Raw genomic sequence first — 19,567 nt, forward strand, 5'->3', positions numbered from 1 at the left:
ATGTGCGACAGCAAGGTGAATTTGTGAACCACCACGTATGAACCGAAACAGAGGAAAACCACCAAAATTTTGATTGCCAAACGATGCCATTGAGGTTTCTCTTCTTCACATATATTGCCAATACGAATTGAATCATTGAATATATACTTTAGAGACAAGGATTATTCAAGGAAGAGGAAGTTGTGCTCTTAGAGTTGTCCTCTGTATTCAAAGCGTAAAAGTCTGCACTACCATGAACTCTTGTGACATTTAGTAGAACTCGTGAATATTTCAACTTTTCTCTAGAATGTGAAATCTTAAAATCAATTTCAACACATCGTCACTGGTTTGCTACATAGAATGATATTTCTCTCACCATGATAATGGATTAGACTTCCAAAAATTTGAAATTGGTTGTTGATTTAGTCTACAATAGGGTTTCCACCATTGGCTGCTCACCTCTTGGCTTGAATGGTAAAGTCACTCATGGTCGTGCAATTGAGTCATTAGAGGGTGGTGATTGTATAACACGTGGAGATTTTCGAAGTCCCTTGGAGTATGTTAAAGCTCTAGGTCACAAGTATTCTAGCACTATAAACACAGGTGAAAGTTGTGTTGCAGGGCAATGCTGGAAGTATGGGGAACATCCATCAGGTGCCTTGCGGAAAAACTTGAACAAGGAGGCGGATACATGCAATAAGCCTTCTCTAATATGATTCAAGGAAGGGGAGCTCTCACTCACTACTTTGGGCCATATTGGACTCGAAGTATAGGGCAAGGAAGGAAATTCTATTATGTTGATAGATAATTGTACAACACTTTAGACTAAGAGGTTTGCAACGATGGATTGACAATCCATGACAACATTTGGTTATTGTAGTTGTCATTTCAGATCTGATTCTTACTATTTATTTCTCAAACTTGGAAATTGTATCGTATTTTCATCGCAAACATTTCGTTTTGATATCCAATGAGATGGAAAAAAAGATCGACGAAAACTAATTTGAGCAAGTGAGCCACTCTTCTCCTGATACCGTTCGTGCTCTGTTATGGTAAAATGGTTGAAACATGAAAGTATATATTATTAGGTTATAAGTCTAGCTCCCATCTATTTTGGGTTGGAGTTGAGGTATTTCTCCCACTACCACTATACCGGTCTTTTAATTACCTCTTTACCAAACTTCTCCAGGGTTGAGTTGACTCAAGTTTGACACCAATCTTTGGGGAAAGAATCAAAGCAGGCTCATTAATAGATAAATTGGTCCAGCGCGTTGTTGCAATAGTCAGATTGACTATCAAACTTTATTTTATCTTTAAAAGGACAGAAAAAGTCGTTATCCTTATTTTTTATCTGATTTCAAAACTTGGTCTCAAAACATACATATGGCAAACCACTTCTTGATGCCCAGAATCCATGGCATTTTGTTGGATGTGCTATCATCTATAATATATGTTGATGATATAGGAAAGTAAGACTCAAGTAAAGATCACATCCATTAACAGGACCCAAAGTAAGACTCAAGTAAAGATCACATCCATTGATAGGACCCCTTTTTTTATTGCAAGGACTAGAGTGGTTGTGGGGCCTGGAGGTTAGAAAGTTTTTTTCCCTTCAATGTGGCATTGTGCACCCCATAAAGTGACATTAATGATGTACCAGACACATAGCATAAGGAGATAGTTTCCTTCCACACTCTCAACTTCTCCTTTGGCGTTACTTTCCACCTCTAAGTGAAATTGCTAGTTTTATTCGTGACCAACCCTTGACATGCGCTCTACATCGTTCGTTGTTGATGCCACCTTTTGATTAGTAGTATGTCGTGGTAAATAGTTTACAAACTCCACATACCCAAAACCACATGGTGTGACACAAGTCCAAGTCCAGTTGCATGCACTTGCTTGAAGAATCTTCCGTTCCCTTTTAAATTCGACCGACCCCCTCTCTCCCTCCATTCCATTGCATTCTTTTCAAGCTCTCAAAGTAGTCATTCACAGTCCAGAAAAATGGGAAACACCAATGACAAGAAACCTCTCAAGATCATCACAGCAGCTGACGGCTTGGCAGAGTTCTCAAGGACACCCTCGTCTAACACCTCCAGTCAAAGGGCATAGAGGTCCAAGACTTCAACAAAAACAAGTTCTACAACGTCGGGGGAGAAGTGGGCAGAAAAGTGAGTGAAGCACAGCAAAAATAAAACGACCTTTGGAGATCAGGGGTTGGAAGTCTGTGGAACTACTGGGTTGGGTGTGGAGTTCTTGATTTTCGCCAAAAATTCCTCGGGTGTGTATTTTGTCGCCTGCGCCTCTGCGGAGGACGCCCAGAACTGAGATTGTTCAACAACTCGAACGTGATAGCAGTTGGCGGAATGCACACAACCCCTGCAAAGGGCAATAATATTCTCAACGCATGGCTCGAAACCCCTTTCAAGGCACCTGCCCTACAAGCGAGGGAAAGCCATGGCCGCCTGAGACTGCCGATTTCCTAGAAAATTCATTGCAGGAAATTCCCAAAATACCCCTACTTGAAAATCCCCAATATGAATCCTCCTGCATTCTCTCTTCACGAGGCAAAGACATGAAATTCAAGGATATGGAGGTCATGCCCGGGGCATCCATGAGTATCGTGAGAGCAAGCCCCACTACCGCTTTTGTGAAATACAAGGCCGGAAGCAATGCCAATTATGACATTCAGAGTTTTTTATTATTATATATAATTAAATTATATATTCAGAGTTTTCCTAATGAGTTTGCTCAATTCCCATTATGACATATATAGAATTTCAATACAATTTTTTAATTAATTCTTCCATGAATATTAAATTAGTGGTGGAAGGTGACGCCGTGAAACAAGGTGTTGGGTGGTAGCGACAGAAAACGAGGTGGATTGGATGTTCTGGCTGCTGACAACTGTGATGGTCACTAATCCGAATTGGATCCATGAAGATTATCAAGGTGCCATGACTATATCCAAATAGGACAGACTTCGAATTTATGGATAAAGAGCGATCAGGAAAACCTCTAGACAATGGCAGTTTGCAGCCAACAAAGAACGATGAGGACCTCGTTTCAAGTGCACTGACCGAGGCCCATGCAGACCGCATAGGAGGCAAAACTGGCACTTGGGAAGCCCAGGTCAGGAAATAGAGGCCATTTCTAATGCATGAGGGCAAAACCCCTCGAAAAGGAGAAGCCCCGAGCGCTCGGTTGCATGGGAAGCCAGGAAACCGTGGGGAAGGCGCTAAGGCGAAAGGCAGGACCCACGCTCCAAAACCGGCGGTATATCGGGGGCATACTTGGGCGGTAAGCGGATTTGGCTGAAAGCGAGCGATTCCATTCAGTGCACAACGCATGTCTAGTGGATGAGAGAGAAAACCAGCTCTCATCGCGCACTAACGGTCGAGCAAGTCAACCGCGCGAAATGGGCGAATGTCGTAGGATCTGGGGGCTCCAGATATGATGGTGGAGATTGCGCTCGATGGAGGAACTAGATTTGACAGAGGATTAAGCCGCGACATAGAGAAGCTTGACGTTCGATTTGACCGTTGAGTTGGCAGATGAGTCATTCCACAGTGTAACTGAACTACTGAACCGTTGAGGACAAGCTGGCACAGTTCGTGAGAGGACAAGTGGCCATTCCCTGTGAGATGTTGGTGATGATGTAGAGGTAGGGGACTCTAAATGAAAAACAGCAGGGAATCCAAAGGGGCGGAAGGGGAAACGAATAGTCAAGGACAGATTGGATTTAAGCCATGAATAGACAGAGAATAGAATAGAGGACAGAGGAAGAGGACGAAGATAGAGAAAGTGAGAGCAAAGAAAAGACAGTAAAGAAAGAAGCATAAAACAGAGACAAAGAATAGAATAGAGGAGAGAGGAAGAGGACGAAGATAGAGAAAGCGAGAGCAAAGAAAAGACAGTAAAGAAAGAAGCATAAACAGAGAGCCGAGTTGACCTAAGGTAGCATCGAGCAAATAGAAAGCTTGAGAGGTTCAAGCAATCCCAGAGAGGATCTGTCGGGAATTGAGCACCACATTGGGCTCCTCCCATTAAAGACCAGAGAGGTCAAGATCTGGTAAGGAAAAGAGTTTGTGCACTCTAGTGGCTTGGGGGATCCAAGAACCACCCTACCAAACATCCTCTATTTCAGGAGACTTAAGTTGAGCTCCTCATTGTAAATCTCTGCTTTAAAGACACAATAAAATAAGGCCACCACTGAAAGCTGGACCAGAGACGTAGCCCTGGAGAATAGGGTGAACTCCTTATTAATCTATTGTGTTCTTGTATTTGCTTACTGTGTTTCTCTTATTGTTTTCCATTTTCCAGTGTCTGTGTATTTCGCAATCTGATCGATCCATTGCCTAAAATAACATAGACACACACCAGCATATGAGTCTATAGTACCTTCATTCAATAATTATTTAACTGAGGTCACTCACAAGTGATTTTCAGATCAATTGGTATCAGAGCTTTAGGCTATTAAGGTTAGACAAGCTTGTGTTGGTTTAGCTGTTGAATGCTAACTAGATCAAAGCTCAAATTAGGAGAAGGAGAGTTGGTCGAAACTAATATTGAGATTGGGAGAGTCTATCCTCAGAAGACAATGTCAGAGGAAGGTTCTATGGGGCCAGACCCTCAATTCATAGGTAGTTTCCTAGCCATAAAATCCATGGTAGAAGAAATGTATAGGGACTTTAGAAAACACAAGGATGAAGATTCATCAGGCTCTAAACAAGACAAAGGAGAAGATGAGTCTCACTTCCATGACCACTCAAAAGGAAAAGGGAAAGAGGAAAGCTTCCTCACACCTCCTAATAGCCCCGTACATAACAAAAAGGCATCTTTGATTAAACTAGATGTTAAATTTTATTTACCTATATATGATGGAGAGTTGAATGTAGAAAAGTTGGACAATTGGATTAGACAAATTGATGTTTATTGTAGAGTGTAGAATATCGACTCAGACAAGAGAAAGATTCAGCTGGAAAGCCTACGCCTTGGAGGCACTGCCTTGGTTTGGTGGGAAGGCAGAACCCAAGCTGACATGAAAAGACATGGTAAGACTATCTCTATTTGGAGTGAATTTGTTTCTGCAATCAAAAAGCAGTTCTATCCATTGGCCTACATGCAACAAGCCATTGATGAGTTGGTAAACTCTTAGACAGTTGAAAGGGAAAAGTGTGCAAGGGTACACTCAAGAATTTAGGAAGAGAGCATTGATTCTAGGAATCTCATTAGACTCACCTGAGACTCTGTTGAAGTACATTGGTGGTCTACACAGCTACATTAGGCACATTATCCTCATGTTTAATACCACATAGATGAGGTATCTATACAAGCTACTCATCTAGAAGCTAAGTCCAGAAGTTGGGGGACCATCCCAACCCACTGCAAGCAAGAATAAGGAGAAAAGAAAGCAGAAATGGAAAGCGAGGAAGGCTAGCACTGCACAGAAAAGCAAGGCTTCATGCACTCACTGTAAAAAGGATGGGCATGATGACAAGCACTGTTGGATTTTGCATCCAGAGCTGAGACCTAAGAAGTTTAAGGGCAAGAAGAAGAAGATTGTTGCAGCTATTCAGAAAGATTTAGGGTCAGACTCAGGAAACAAACAACTATTGCAACCACAAGTATAAGAGGTTAGAATTCTGAAGCATCTACTAGTAATTCTGCACAATCTACTATTGATGAAGAAAATGAGAGAAAAAGACATGAGCTTTTCCATATTCGAGTTATTTCCAAACATCAAAAGATTGATACTTTGTTTGATAGTGGCTCACAAGTAAATTTAATTTCTGAAGCAATTGTAAAGAAGTTGGGATTAGTAACTACACCTCACAAGAAACCATACCCATTAGGATGGTTGAATGATAAAGCACAACTACAAGTGACTAGACAGTGCAAACTCAAGTTTTCTTTTGGGTCAGCATTTGTAGATGAGGTTGAGTTAGACATAATTCCTTTGGATATATGTGGAATTGTTTTAGGAAGTCCTTACTTGTATGATAGAAAAGCTATTTTCTATAGAGCTGAGAACAAGTATCTACTTGTCAAAGATGGAATCGAATACTTTGTCAGAGCTGATAAGCTCAAGAATAATTATAATCTCATAAACTCGGGGCATATGAAAAGAATGATAAATTCATGCAAACAATTCTTATTGATGGTTGTAAAGGAAAAGAAACCTGATAAAACCAATGTATTTGAGGACTGTAATGCTAAACAAAAAGCTGATTTAGAAAAGGTTGTTTCAGAGTATGATATCTTGTTTCAAGAACCTAAAGGTTTGTCACCCAAAAAGGAAATAGTGCATGATATTATTTTGCAGCAAGATACTCCATTACCTAACATTGGAATGTACAGGTTGTCCACTTTAGAGAATGCTGAAATCAAGAAGCAGGTGTAGGAGTTGCTCGAGAAAGGGTTCATCAGACCTAGCACATCACCATGTGGGTCACTAATCGTTTTGGTGAGAAAGAAAGATGGCTCATGGAGAATGTGCATTAATTACCAAGCACTGAATAGGATAACAATAAAAAATCGTTATCCCCTTCCTCGCATAGATGATCTTTTGGATCAATTGAAAGAAGCTGTTTATTTTTCCAAGCTAGGCTTGCATAGTGGATACCATCAGGTCAGAGTTGCAGAACAAGATGCATGGAAGATTGCTTTCAAGACAAAGCAGGGATTGTATGAGTGGCTGGTTATGCCTTTTCGCTTAACTAATGCTCTTTCTACTTTCATGAGATTAATGAATGATGTACTCATACCTTTTCTTGATGATTTTGTTATTATGTATCTGGATGACATTCTGATTTTTAGCAAAACATGGGAAGAACACTTAAAGCATGTTAAGCAAACACTAGATGTTTTGAAAAGAGAAAAAATTCACGTTAAACTCTCAAAATGTGAATTTGGCAAAACATCTCTGAATTATTTGGGTCATATAGTAGGGGGTGGTGAATTGAAGATAGATCCCTCTAAGGTGGCAGTCATTGTAAACTAGCCTAAATCCAAATCTGCTACAGAAGTTAGAAGCTTCTTAGGAGCAGAACAATATTGGAGGAAGTTCATTTCTAACTTTTCCTTAATTTCAGCTCCCTTACATGCTTTAACAGGATTGAACAAGGTGTTTCAGTGGGGAGGCAAACAACAAAAAGCCTTCGACACCTTGAAAGAAAAGATTAGTACAACACCTGTACTAGCACTGCCTGATCTTCAAAGACCATTTGAGATCCAAACAAATGTCAATGACTATGCCATGGGAGAAGTGTTGACACAGCACGGTAAAACCATATGTTATCATTCTGATACCTTTAATTTTGCAATAGTTAACTATCCTACATATGATAAAGAATTGTATGCATTAGTACAGAGTGTGAAAAAGTGGAAACATTTCTTAATGGGCAAAGAGACAATAATACATACGGATCATCAACCACTTCAATATCTACACTCCCAAACTAAGTTGCAGCAATAAAGACACTATAGATGGATGGCTTTTCTACAACAGTTTCATTTAGTCATCAAATATAAAAAGGGCATACATAATAAAGTTGCAGATATGTTATCTAGACCCATTATAAATGCATCTACTATACTTAAGCATAATTCTGTGTTACATGAGAGCTACATTGAACAATATGCTCAAGATATAGACTTTAAAGATGTATATGCAACTTTAAGTCAAGGCAAACAAGTAGAAGGATTGGATTATCATGTAAAGGACCGACTCTTATACCATTGTGGGAAGTTATGCATTCCACAAACTGAAAGAATAAAGATAATTCGAGAAGCACACACTTCTCTAATATCAGGTCAATTTGGGGTAAGTAAAACAATTGCACAGCTTGTTATTGGCCAAAAATGAATGAGATAGTTTCTAGATATGTAAGAGGGTGTACTATGTGTGCTAAAAGCAAGCCCAGCAACAGAAAACTAGGCTTGTACACTCCATTACCAGTTCCTTCTCACCCTTGGGAAAATGTTTCCATGGATTTTGTTGGAGGACTGCCTAAATCTAGGAAAGGTCATGATTATCTGTATGTTGTTGTGGATAGGTTCAACAAAATGTGTATTTTGATACCTTGTAATAAACAGATTATAGCCGAACAAATTGCAAAACTATTTTTTGAACATGTATGGGTTCATTTTGGATTACCCACTTCCATCGTATTTGATCGAGACACCCGATTTGTGGGAAGTTTTGGTCAAGTCTGTGGGAACTGATGGACACCAAACTGAAGAAAAGCACAACTTTTCATCCACAAACTGATGGCCAGACAGAAGTAGTTAACAGGACGGTGATCCAATTACTCAGAGGACATTGTAGCAAACATCCTAAGCTTTGGGATGAACATTTGTGTTATGTGCAACATGCTTACAATAGAGCAAAACATTCTTCTACACAGAGATCTCCTTTTGAGACCTGTTTTGGTTTCACACCAAGGTCTCCTTTGGATTTTGTCTTTGGTAAAGACACCACAGTTGAGGGACACAGTGATGTGGATAGGGCAACTAGGTTCATTGAGCAAATCCAGGAGATCCACCAGGCAGTATAGGAACAGCTGGAAAAGAGACAAGCCAAATACAAGGCAAGGCATGACAAGCATCGGATGGAGCATAGTTTCCAAGTTGGTGACCAAATCTGGCTGTATATCAACAAGGACATGATGCAAGGTGAAGGTAAAAAGCTAAAGCCTGTCAGGTATGGACCTTTAAAGATACTTGAGAGGATTGGTGAGAATTCTTTTCGCCATCTACCAGCTTACATGCACATCTACTCAGTCGTAAATGCAGATTGCTTGAGATTGTTTGAACCTTCACTAATTGAGGATCACGAAGATCAGAGTCAATTGCCTTATATAGATGACCTGATACCTAAATATCTTAATGAATTGCAAGAAGACAGAGTTCTAGACATGAAGGCGAGGATGACACGCAGGGGAGATGTTGAGTACCTTAGAATTGGGCTCAAGGGTTCAAAGCCAAGCAGTGCAAAGTGGATAGAGATTGGACAAGTGAGACAATTGTACACTCACTTAGTTGATGCTTGAAAACCAACTTTTGGTGGTCCAAAAGCTTTTTCAGTGGGAAGGTCGTGATCCGAATTGGATCCACAGCTAGCAAGGAATGACAAGGACCTTGGTCAAAGCATGCTGACCGAGGCCCATGGAGACCGCGCAGGAGGAAAAAATGGCACTTGGGAAGCCCGGATCGGGAAACAGAGGCCATTTCTGATGTGCGATTAGCGATCGCTGGGCAAAACCCCTTGAAAAGGAGAAGCCCCGAGAGTTCAGTCACATGGGAAGCTGGGAAACCGTGGGGAAGGCGTTAAAGGCGAAAGGCAGGACCCACGCTCCAAACCAACGGTATATTGGGGGCATCCTTGGGCGGTAAGCAGATTTGGCTGAAAGCGAGCGATTCCATTCAGCCATGATGCGTGTCTGGAGGATGAGAGAGAAAACCACCTCTCATCGTGCACTAACGGTCGAGCAAGTCAACCGTGCGAAATGAGCGAATGCCGTAGGATCTGGGGGCTCCATATCTGACGACAGAGATTGCGCCTGATGGAGGAACTGGATTTGACAGGGGATTAAGCTACGGCATAGAGAAGTTTGACATCTGATTTGACCGCTAAGTTGGCGAATGAGTCATTCCACAATGTAACTGAACTACCGAACTGTTGAGGATGAGCTGGCGCAGTTCGTGAGAGGATAAGTGGCCACTCCTGTGAGACGTTGGCAATGACGTAGAGGCAGGGGACTCCAAATGAACAATAGCAGGCGATCCGAAGGGGCGAAAGGGGAAATGAATAGTCGAGGACAGATTGTATTTAAGCCATGAACAAACAGAGAATAGAACAGAGGAGAGAGGAAGAGGACGAAGATAGAGAAAGTGAGAGCAAAGAAAAGATAGTAAAGCAAGAAGTAGAAATAGAGAGCCGAGCTGACCTAAGGCAGCATTGAGCAAACAAAAAGCTTGAGAGGTTCAAGCAATCCCTAAGAGGATCTGTCGGGAATTGAGCACCACATTAGGCTCCTCCCATTAAAGACCAGAGAGGTCAAGATCTGGTAAGGAAAAGAGTTTGTGCACTCTAGTGGCTTGGGGGATCCAAGAACCACCCTACCAAACATCCTTTGTTTCAGGAGACTCAAGTTGAGCTCCTCATTGTCAATCTCTGCTTTAAAGACACAATAAAAAAGGCCACCACTGAAAGCTGGACCAGAGACGTAGCCCTGGAGAATAGGGTGAACTCCTTATTAATCTATTGTGTTCTTGTATTTGCTTACTGCGTTTCTCTTACTGTTTTCCATTTTCCAGTGTTTGTGTATTTTGCAATCTGATCGATCTGTTTCCTAAAATAACATAGACACACACCATCACATGATTCTGTAATACCTTCATTCAATAATTATTTAATTGAGGTCACTCACAAGTGATTTTCAGATCAGTCATAATACTTGGCTGGTTTGGTGGGATTCTACTGCTCATTGTAGGTGGTGCAATTTGTATGGTGAGCAGATTCTGACTCCACTACAACCCCTGCCTCACAAGTTTGCATTACTTTCATATTTGATGATGTTAATTTCATTCCAATCACTTCTAGCTATCGCCCTCTCCGAGATCCTCCATATTGCCATTCTTATCTGCATCGTTTTCTACATACTATTCAACATTATTCAGACACACCTAATAAACCCTCCCTATCACCCACATGCCCCTCACAACTAACCTTCTTTGCCTCTCCTAGCCTCAGTGCAACTTGGAGGGGCTGACTGTTTTCATTCACATAGCTACAACAACGTATTTCATAGATGGTTCAATTCCTTCATTATTTCTCAGCCATGTATCTCTTTTGGTTTCCATTTTTGTGACAAATGGTGGACTTTCCCTGGATGTTGTTGTTGTTGCTGCTACGAGGTATACTGACAATCCAAGGACTTTGTCTCAGCTTTGAACTGCTCTGTTTTTTCTGGTATTTCTCCAGGCCCATTCAAACTCATTTCGACGTGTTTCAAAATTTTCGGCGTTGCCACGGAACCCTGCTATGATAGGGTTCTTCACATTCTATTTCTAACAGATGATCAATTCATTCTGATTGGGATCCCCCCACTATACCCGTTTCCATTTATATCATTAATCTATCACCAATTTCTAGGTACCTTCCACATTAGGTATTTATTTATGCCGACGTCCATATCTGGCTTCACCTTATGTGGATTTCTCTCCCGAGGTTACTTTTATTGTGGACCTGACTACTGACGATCCTGAGACATTCCCTTACTACTAAACATTCATCACACACCTACCTTATGATTCCCTCAATTACTACCTGCCATTTATTCCCTCCTGGTCTTCTTGCTGCTTGTGCTCTCATCACGCGGCGATGGATCTCTTGGATTCTGACACCTTGGTGCATGATGCTTTCACCAAAACCACGATGGATTCTGAACTATCTTTCGGGTAGGGGGCCCCTCACCTGGCCACGGGGCATCCTATTCCTCCATCTCACTCTCTACCAGATGGCCAACATGCGCCATCCCCACTACATGGGCACAAACACTTGGTAAATGCACATCAATCCTGCTACCCTACCCAAGCCATTAAAATTACAGAACTCGCTCTTGCACTGGTTTTTGGACAGGATGTGCTTTCAGAACGGGTTATCAACATTCAGAAGCGAGTGTTAGTTGGGAAGTGGCAATTTGTAGACATGGAGGATTCGGATATGCGAGACTGGTTACACTCTAAATGGCGTATTTTGTTGGATTATATGTCGATTGTTGTCTGTTTGCTCAATGAATAGTATAGTTTCCATTTCCTCTGTTAGGAGGACCTCCAAAAAATACATTTCATTCCTTGCGTTAAAGGGCGCAGCTTCTTTGCTCTATATCCCTGATACACCGATTCAACCTGTTGAAGGATACCCCCTAGAACAACCTGATTTGAGTCAAATTGTTAGGACTTCCCATCGAGTTCTGGTCGAAGCGTGTTTTTACAGACATTGGAAACACTATTGGGAAATTTGTTTACTTGGATTCTCTATGTCTTGGGGCCCCAAATAAAAGGGTTGCTTGGATCCTCATCGAAAAAAATTAGAGGGGAGGCTTTCTGGACCACATAGCACTCAGTTGGAGCGATACTAAACTGATTGAGAGGCTGGACTTCTGGGGTGTTCCCTTCCAGTGTCTAACCTATCATCGGACTAGACACCTGCTTTCCCATTGCCCTTGACGATGGGGACCCAGACCTATGGCGACTCATCCACGGGTTGCTCTTAAACAACATGACAAAAGAACAGTTTCAGATGATTTGTCACATGTGGATTCCGAGACTCCATCGCGCGATCCTGGCTCCTCATTGTATACAGGTAATTCTTTGCCAACCTCTCTATGTAAATCTTTCCTGCCCTCCAGTAATTTTCCGTTAGAATCTACTCCCATTCACATCCCCTCCTCTCAATCTGCTGACTTAGAACCTTCTTTACTTGATGCCACTCTTCAAGGTATTATTGTACAAATTCCTTCCTCTTGTGATGATCCGTCACCCCCTCCACTTGCTCTACCACATCCGATGCATCACGACCCTCTCTCTACATCACATGTTATGTATGTCCTAGTGAAATCTTCACCTCGCCCCACCCCTTCTTCCCTGGCATCTGACCCGTCTCTTGTTTCACATCATTCTCCACTAAACTCCCCCACAAACTTTGTGGATAGCAACCTGGACTTCCTCCTTCAGAAAAAAATGTTGGACCTCCGATCTCTCACCATTCACAAGCTACCTGGACCCTCCTCCCCCATATTAGCCCCACATCTATGGGTAACATCACTGTCCATCGTAAAAATCCATGCAACAGCCGACACTTCTGTGGACGTCCACGTCCTCCACCCACCTTCAATTCTACTGATTCACCCACCCTAATTGATGTTCCTATTGTTGACTCTATCCCATCTCAGGCCCTTGGAGCACAGAAGCCCGCTCTCGGATAGAGATGACCTTTATTCTCTACCTAAATATTTGGGGTCTTGGAGCCGCCCCAAAATTCTTGGCTCTTAAGGATCTTATTGCTACTACACGTCCCTATATTATTTTACTACAAGAAACCATGCACGCTGCTCCCCAGGTGCTTGAATATTTTCAGAAAATGCTATTGGACTAGCATATGGCCGCCACTAATGCACTCGGCCTCTCAGGTGGTTTGATTACTATATGGGATCCTAGATGGCAATCCAACTGCCCGATCGCCAATATAGCTTATACATAGATATATGACCAGCGATTGTGATGACCTCCGATCTGCCGATCTGATCTGATCGGAGATCGGCGATCGGGGGTTCCATGGTCCAATGCTTAAGTCTATCCTCATGCGACCTCTGATTGTGATTTTCCTTTAAGGCTTTAAGACCCATTTCTAAAGGAAATTCCTCATTCTCTTAAGGATTGAAGAGCCCTTCTTTTTGCAATAACTTCATCATCTGGACTCGGATTGAAGTACCGTTTGCATCATTGGAATCAGGAAGACGAGATCTAGATTTTGGTTTGAGTTGTCTTCATTCCGATCACTTTGATTTCTAAGTTTCCATGCCATTGTATCTGAAGATCCACCTGGATCAATCCTCCCCATTGAGGAGCTTTTGGACCGCCAAAAGCTTTTAATTAGTCAATTGGCAAGTGAGGGTAATGTGCCCTCACTTTTTCTTTCTCTAGCCATTTGGCCTTGCTAGGATGCATTTCCTTGAATCCAACTCGAAGGTATTCTACATCTCCTCGTCGTGAAGTCCTGGTTCTTCTATCGGGGATGATGTCTTCAGGCAACTCATCAAGATATTCTGGTGAAAAATTATCGATGGTAGGAACAATGCCCACCTCATCAGTGTCCATGATCAAAGGTAGTTCATATAGCTTCAGGTTCTCCACATTCACTACTGAGTACATCCGCATATATACCAACAAGTCAAGACGAAAGGCATTGTTCCCAATCTTCTCCAATATGGTGAATGGGCCATACCGGATTGGCCACAACTTCTTTCCCTCTCCCTTCATCCTGTCTTTTCTGATGTGTAACCACACCTTGTCGCTCACTTGGAATTGATGGTCGACCCAGTGTTTATCATGTCGAGCCTTGTAAAGAGCTTGACTCTTTTCCAACTGCTCTTGCACTGCTTGGTGAATCATTTGGATTCACTGAATGAATTGCTAATCTTTGTCTTTATCATTAAGTCCAATGGAGCCATCCTCCCTTCCAAAGACCATGTCTAAAGGGTCCTTTGGTAGGTAACCAAAGCATGTCTCGAATGGTGAACGTTGTGTCAATGAATGCACTACTCGGTTATAGGAATGTTGTATATAGGGGAGATGTTCGTCCCACAACTTGGGATGCTTCCCACAATAGCCTCTTAATAGGTGTACTGTGGTATGGTTAACAACCTCTATCTACCTGTCGGTTTGCAGGTGAAATGCCATGCTTCTTTTCAGTTTGGTGTCCATCATTCTCGACAAGCTAGTCCAGAACTCCCCAAGGAAGCGAGTATCAATTTGACACAATTGATGTGGGTAATCCAAAGTGAACCCAAACATACTGAAAGAAAAGAGAAGCAGTCTTCTCTGCAGTAATATGCTTTTTACAAGGCATAAGAATACACATTTTGCTAAACTTGTCAACAATGACATATAAATAGTTGTGACCCTTCCTAGACAAAGGTAGACCTCCTACAAAGTCCATTGACACACTTTCCCATGGATGACTCAGAATAGGGAGTGGTGTGTAGAGATCAAGTTTTCTATTAGAGGGCTTTGAAACAGAACACATCACACAACCCTTTACATAGCGAGTCACAATGTTTTTCATATGAGGCCAAAAACAAAATATTTGTACATGACATAAAGTCTTTTCAACACCAAAGTGTTCAGACACAAGAGAGGTGTGGGCCTCTCGAATTACATGCACTCTTTCTCCTATCGGAATTCACAATTTACCAAGGTGATACAACAATTTCCCTTGCAAGTGATAGTTTCCACCTGTGAAACATGGTTTAGTTTTGTGTAAACCTCCTTAAAGTCATCATCATTAGCATATTGTCCAGCATAACTTTCAAAAGACAACGAAGCATTATGCAAAATAACAGAAGCAGAAATAGGAGGGTGAGATAGCATATCAACCACTTTATTGCTAGTGCCCTTCTTATACTTTATTACTAGATGAAACTGTTGAAGAAAGCCCATCCACTTGAAATGACGAGTTTGCTGCAACTTGGTTTGTGACTAAAGGTACTGTAAGGGCTAATGATTTGTATGGATGATGGTCTCCTTGCTGATCAGGTAGTGTTTCCACTTTTTCACACTCTGCACCAAGGCATAAAGCTCCTTGTCATAGGTGGGATAGTTTATCACAGCTTGAGAGAACTTCTCAGAATGGTAACAAATTGGCTTCTTTTGCTGCATCACTACAGCTCCCATGGCATAACCGCTGGCATCAGTTTCAATCTCAAATAGTTGTTGGAGATCGGGTAAGGCTAAGACTGGCGCGGTGCTAATTTTCTCCTTCAATGTTTCGAAGGACTTCTACTGTCTTCCTCCCCAGCGCAAGACCTGTTTCACACTTGTCAATGTGTGCAAAGGTGCTGCAATAATAGAGAAATTAGCAATAAATCACCTCCAATACTGGACTGCACCTAGAAAGCTATGAACTTCAGTTACACTAGTAGGTTTAGGCCAATTTACAATTGCTTCAACTTTAGCAGGATCAATTTTTAACTGACCATGACCAACAATATGACCTAGGTAACCCAAAGAGGTTTTCCCGAACTCACACTTTGACAATTTTACAAAGAGTTTTTCTTTCTTTAGCACATCAAGCACTTTCTTTACATGACTCATATGTTCAAACCAACTCTTGCTGAAAACTAATATATCATCTAAATATACAAGAACAAACTCATCAATGAAGGGATGAAATATATTATTCATAACCTGCATAAAGGTGGTTGGAGCATTGCAAAGCCTGAATGGCATTACCATCCATTCGAACAGCCCCTGCTTGGTTTTGAAAGTGGTTTTCCACACGTCCTACTCCGCAATTCGGACCTGGTGATAGCCACTGCGCAAATCCAATTTTGTGAAATATACAACACTTTTTAATTGATCCAACAATTCATCTATGTGTGGGAGGGGATTGCGATTTTTTATTGATATTTTATTGAGCGCGCGGTAGTCCATGCACATCCTCCAGCTGCCATCCTTCTTTGGCACTAGAAAAATTGGTGAACCGCATGGAGAGGAGCTCGGCTTGATCACGCCTTGGTCCAGCAATTCCTGCACTTGACGCTTGATCTCCTCCATTTTGATTGCTGACATGCTGTAGATGTCGATATTCGGTAGAGGGGCATCATGAAATAGGTGGATTTTGTGTTGGATTACCCTCTTCAGAGGTAGTCTTCGCGGCTCCTGAAATAGTTCATTATAATCAGAAATAAAATCCATCAACTCCTATTTATGCTTACCATCACAGCCTTGGAACGCGTCTGCAAATTCGGCCTTCTTTTCCCTAACAACCATAAGAATGCATGTTTTGCTGGAATTTTACCAGCTGTTTCATCTGCCCAGTGCTTATGAGGCTGGCATTAATCTTGTTTTGATAAGCCCGTACTAAGTATTCTACCCCATCCTTAGTGATGTGGTATTTATTCTCATGGCATAAAAAGACTACTTTCCTGTCATACAGGTAGGGGCTTCCCAATACCATGCCACAAATGTCCAACGGTATAACATCCATCTCTACTTCATCTACCAGCTTAGAAGCAATCACAAATTTTACCTTGCACAACTGGGTTACATTCAATTTAGCTTTATCATGTATCCATCCCAACAGGTAAGGCTTTGGGTGCGGTTTTGTTTCCAAGCCTAGCTTCTTTACCAGAGATTCTGCAATTAAATTTTCTTGGGACCCCGTATCAAACAGAGTTTCTACTTTGGTATGGTTTACTACTACTCTGATATGAAATAATTCAATCCTTTTTCTATCATTTGAAATGGACTCATCTACAGAACTGGTGCTTCCCTGCGATTTAGAATCAACAGGAGGTGTAAAGGTACCTTTTTTTCCCGCTGTTGTGACCAGCACTTCATCTCTTGAATCTGATCCAAGGTCTTGCTGTGTTGTTGCCACTGTTTTCTGCTTCCATTTTCCTCCATACTTCTTTGGATGCTTTTATGGGTGCTGCTTCCAATAGTGATCATCATCATGGCCTTCTTTCTTGCAATGATTGCAATAAGGCCGCTCTCTATTATAGGACAAATTGACCTCCTAATCAACTCAGAGGAGAAAGACAAGATGACTGAATCAATGACTATAGCTGCAGGCCCAGAATTCACACTAACGCTCTCTGTACACTGACAACTTGCTTTATAAAGCTTGTTACCAAGCATAAAGGAGCGTTAGTCAACCTGCTAACTCTTGTTGTTAGACCAGGGGGAGAGTTAGTGAACTTAAGTGATGTTCAAGAGGTTATGGAAACGAATCTACTCATAAATATCTAGATATTAAATACCTAAATTTGCGTAAGAAAAGCAGGGAAACTCCAAAAATCAAGATATTTGGAGAAATTTTATTCTGAGAATAAAGGAAAATGGGAAAAAGCTTGTAAACAGGGCAAGTTCATGGTTTTTTCCCTAATGAACTACAGGTGGAGTTGGGAAGCCCTAATTCGATTGCTATATAAGCAACGAGAGGGCCATTGCAAAAGGGGTCAGAGCATTTAGAAGGATAGCACATGGTGCTGTTGTGAAATTGTCTTATTCTTGAAGGAGCTAGCTAAAAGAAGGACAGAGAGAGAGGAAGAAGGGATAAGGAAGGCTGATACAACAGGGTTGTTGTAATCACTCTTCTACTCTGAATATAGGATTGCGGTTGTGTTCCCTACTCCAAAGTGTCGGTGATATTGTGCATTTATTTGTTCATTCTGATGATTGTTGTGTTGAGTAGATAAGTTATACATTTATACATGTTTATTATGGATTCTTACATTAATTGTCAGAAGTGTATGTTGTGATTGGTTTGCTTTGTTCTTTTGTGGAGGAATCGTCTTGGAGCTGGTTAGGAGGAGTTCTTCTTACTACACGAAGATCCCCAAGCGAATCTAGAAAGAACCAAAGGTGATCCTCTTTCCATACCTTGTCAATATATGTTTGATAGATGAACATGTGTGTAACAAGTAGCTTTTGCAAATAACCTTACAGTCTGTCGAAAGTCTTGGGAAGACTTTCGAGGGTAGTGTTCATCTCGTGCATTTTACCCCATAGCAGAATTGGCAACTCTGCTTGGGACTATACATTTAGTTGCTGGTTACCTGGACTCCTCTAAGATCTTCTCTTTCTTCCATGAGCTTTCCGCTTCTTCATATCCTTTTCTGATCCACCATCTAACTTGTTGCATCCTGCAAAGTTGCATTCTCTTCAGAAACTGATCCCAAAAGCCCACTTTTTGAGCTATTTCCCTCACTAACGCAAGTTGCTAGTCTACACATAGCTTTATAAAGCTCTTTGATTGTGCACAGGGAGCGTTAGTGGCCAAACTAAAGCTCCGTTTACACACAAACAGAGCGTTAGTCTCCCATTTCCATGTTTTTCAAGAGATTTTATGGACCAAAAGGGGGGAACTTGTCTCAGGGGCTAAAGTAAGATCTGCAACAATATCATGCTAACAAATTTGGTGTCTTAAAATTTATTTTTAAGAAAATGTTTTAGTTTTTCTCTCATAAAAGAATTTTTTGTTGAAAGAAAAGCTGATAAACTGTATATCTCCTTCTGTCGAAATAGTTGTAGGCTGCTTTGTTTTGGTTTAATAGTTGTTAGGGAATATTGAGAAAAGAAACTTTCGGTTATGCAAAGTGTTGAATGGCTTTAGATGCACTGACGAATCCATGAATATGTGAAATAATACATGTGTAGAATAAGACTTGTTTGCATAAGAAATTGAAGTTTTTTTTTTTTCAAAGCATTGTTCTGCATGGTTTATTGAGTCGAGAGTCTCATCATATTCATACGTCAACACCCCCATCGAAGACAAATAAGCAAGTACACTAAAATTTACACTAAAATCAATTAGTTACTCTTTTTTGAGCAAACCAACATTAGCTAGATTAGGACCTTGGGATAAGAGTGTGAGTCAACTGCCCAAGGTTGAAAATCAAAACTAGTGTCGTTAACGAGTGAAAAATCCTTCTGCACTCATATTACCAGGACCATTCACTAACAACGGAGCGAAATACGAGACAACATCAGACTATAATTGAAGGTAGGCCGCCTTATCTTACAACTCCTTTGGGCATTCTGTGTATCGAGGGTCCCTTCGGGGATTTCGGAACTGAGTCAGGGACTCAGGTATCCTGCCCACACAACGTGCTGTCTATGACTATGTCCCCCCCTGGTAATGTCTGTGATTTTAGGTATCTCTAGTGCCCAATACTTCTAGGTACTTACCTAAGGTGACTGGGACGGGCTGTCCTGATACCTCAAATGGACGGATCTACTTTGTCTTCAGTTTTTGGGAGGGTTCTCGTCTTCACAAGAGTACTTGGCCCCTCAACTT

The 19,567-nt window shown here is 41.5% G+C and overlaps 1 pseudogene; it reads left to right on the forward strand.

Moving 5' to 3' along the window:
* Nucleotides 1-1,983: 1,983 nt before the first annotated feature.
* Nucleotides 1,984-11,785, forward strand: LOC149246042 (DNA damage-repair/toleration protein DRT102-like; annotated as a pseudogene).
* The last annotated feature ends 7,782 nt before the right edge of the window (nucleotides 11,786-19,567 follow it).

The sequence above is a fragment of the Pinus tabuliformis genome, chromosome 7 (genome assembly GCF_031772625.1).
Source record: "Pinus tabuliformis cultivar Carrire ecotype Pingquan chromosome 7, CPIR1, whole genome shotgun sequence".
Lineage (NCBI taxonomy): Eukaryota > Viridiplantae > Streptophyta > Pinopsida > Pinales > Pinaceae > Pinus > Pinus tabuliformis.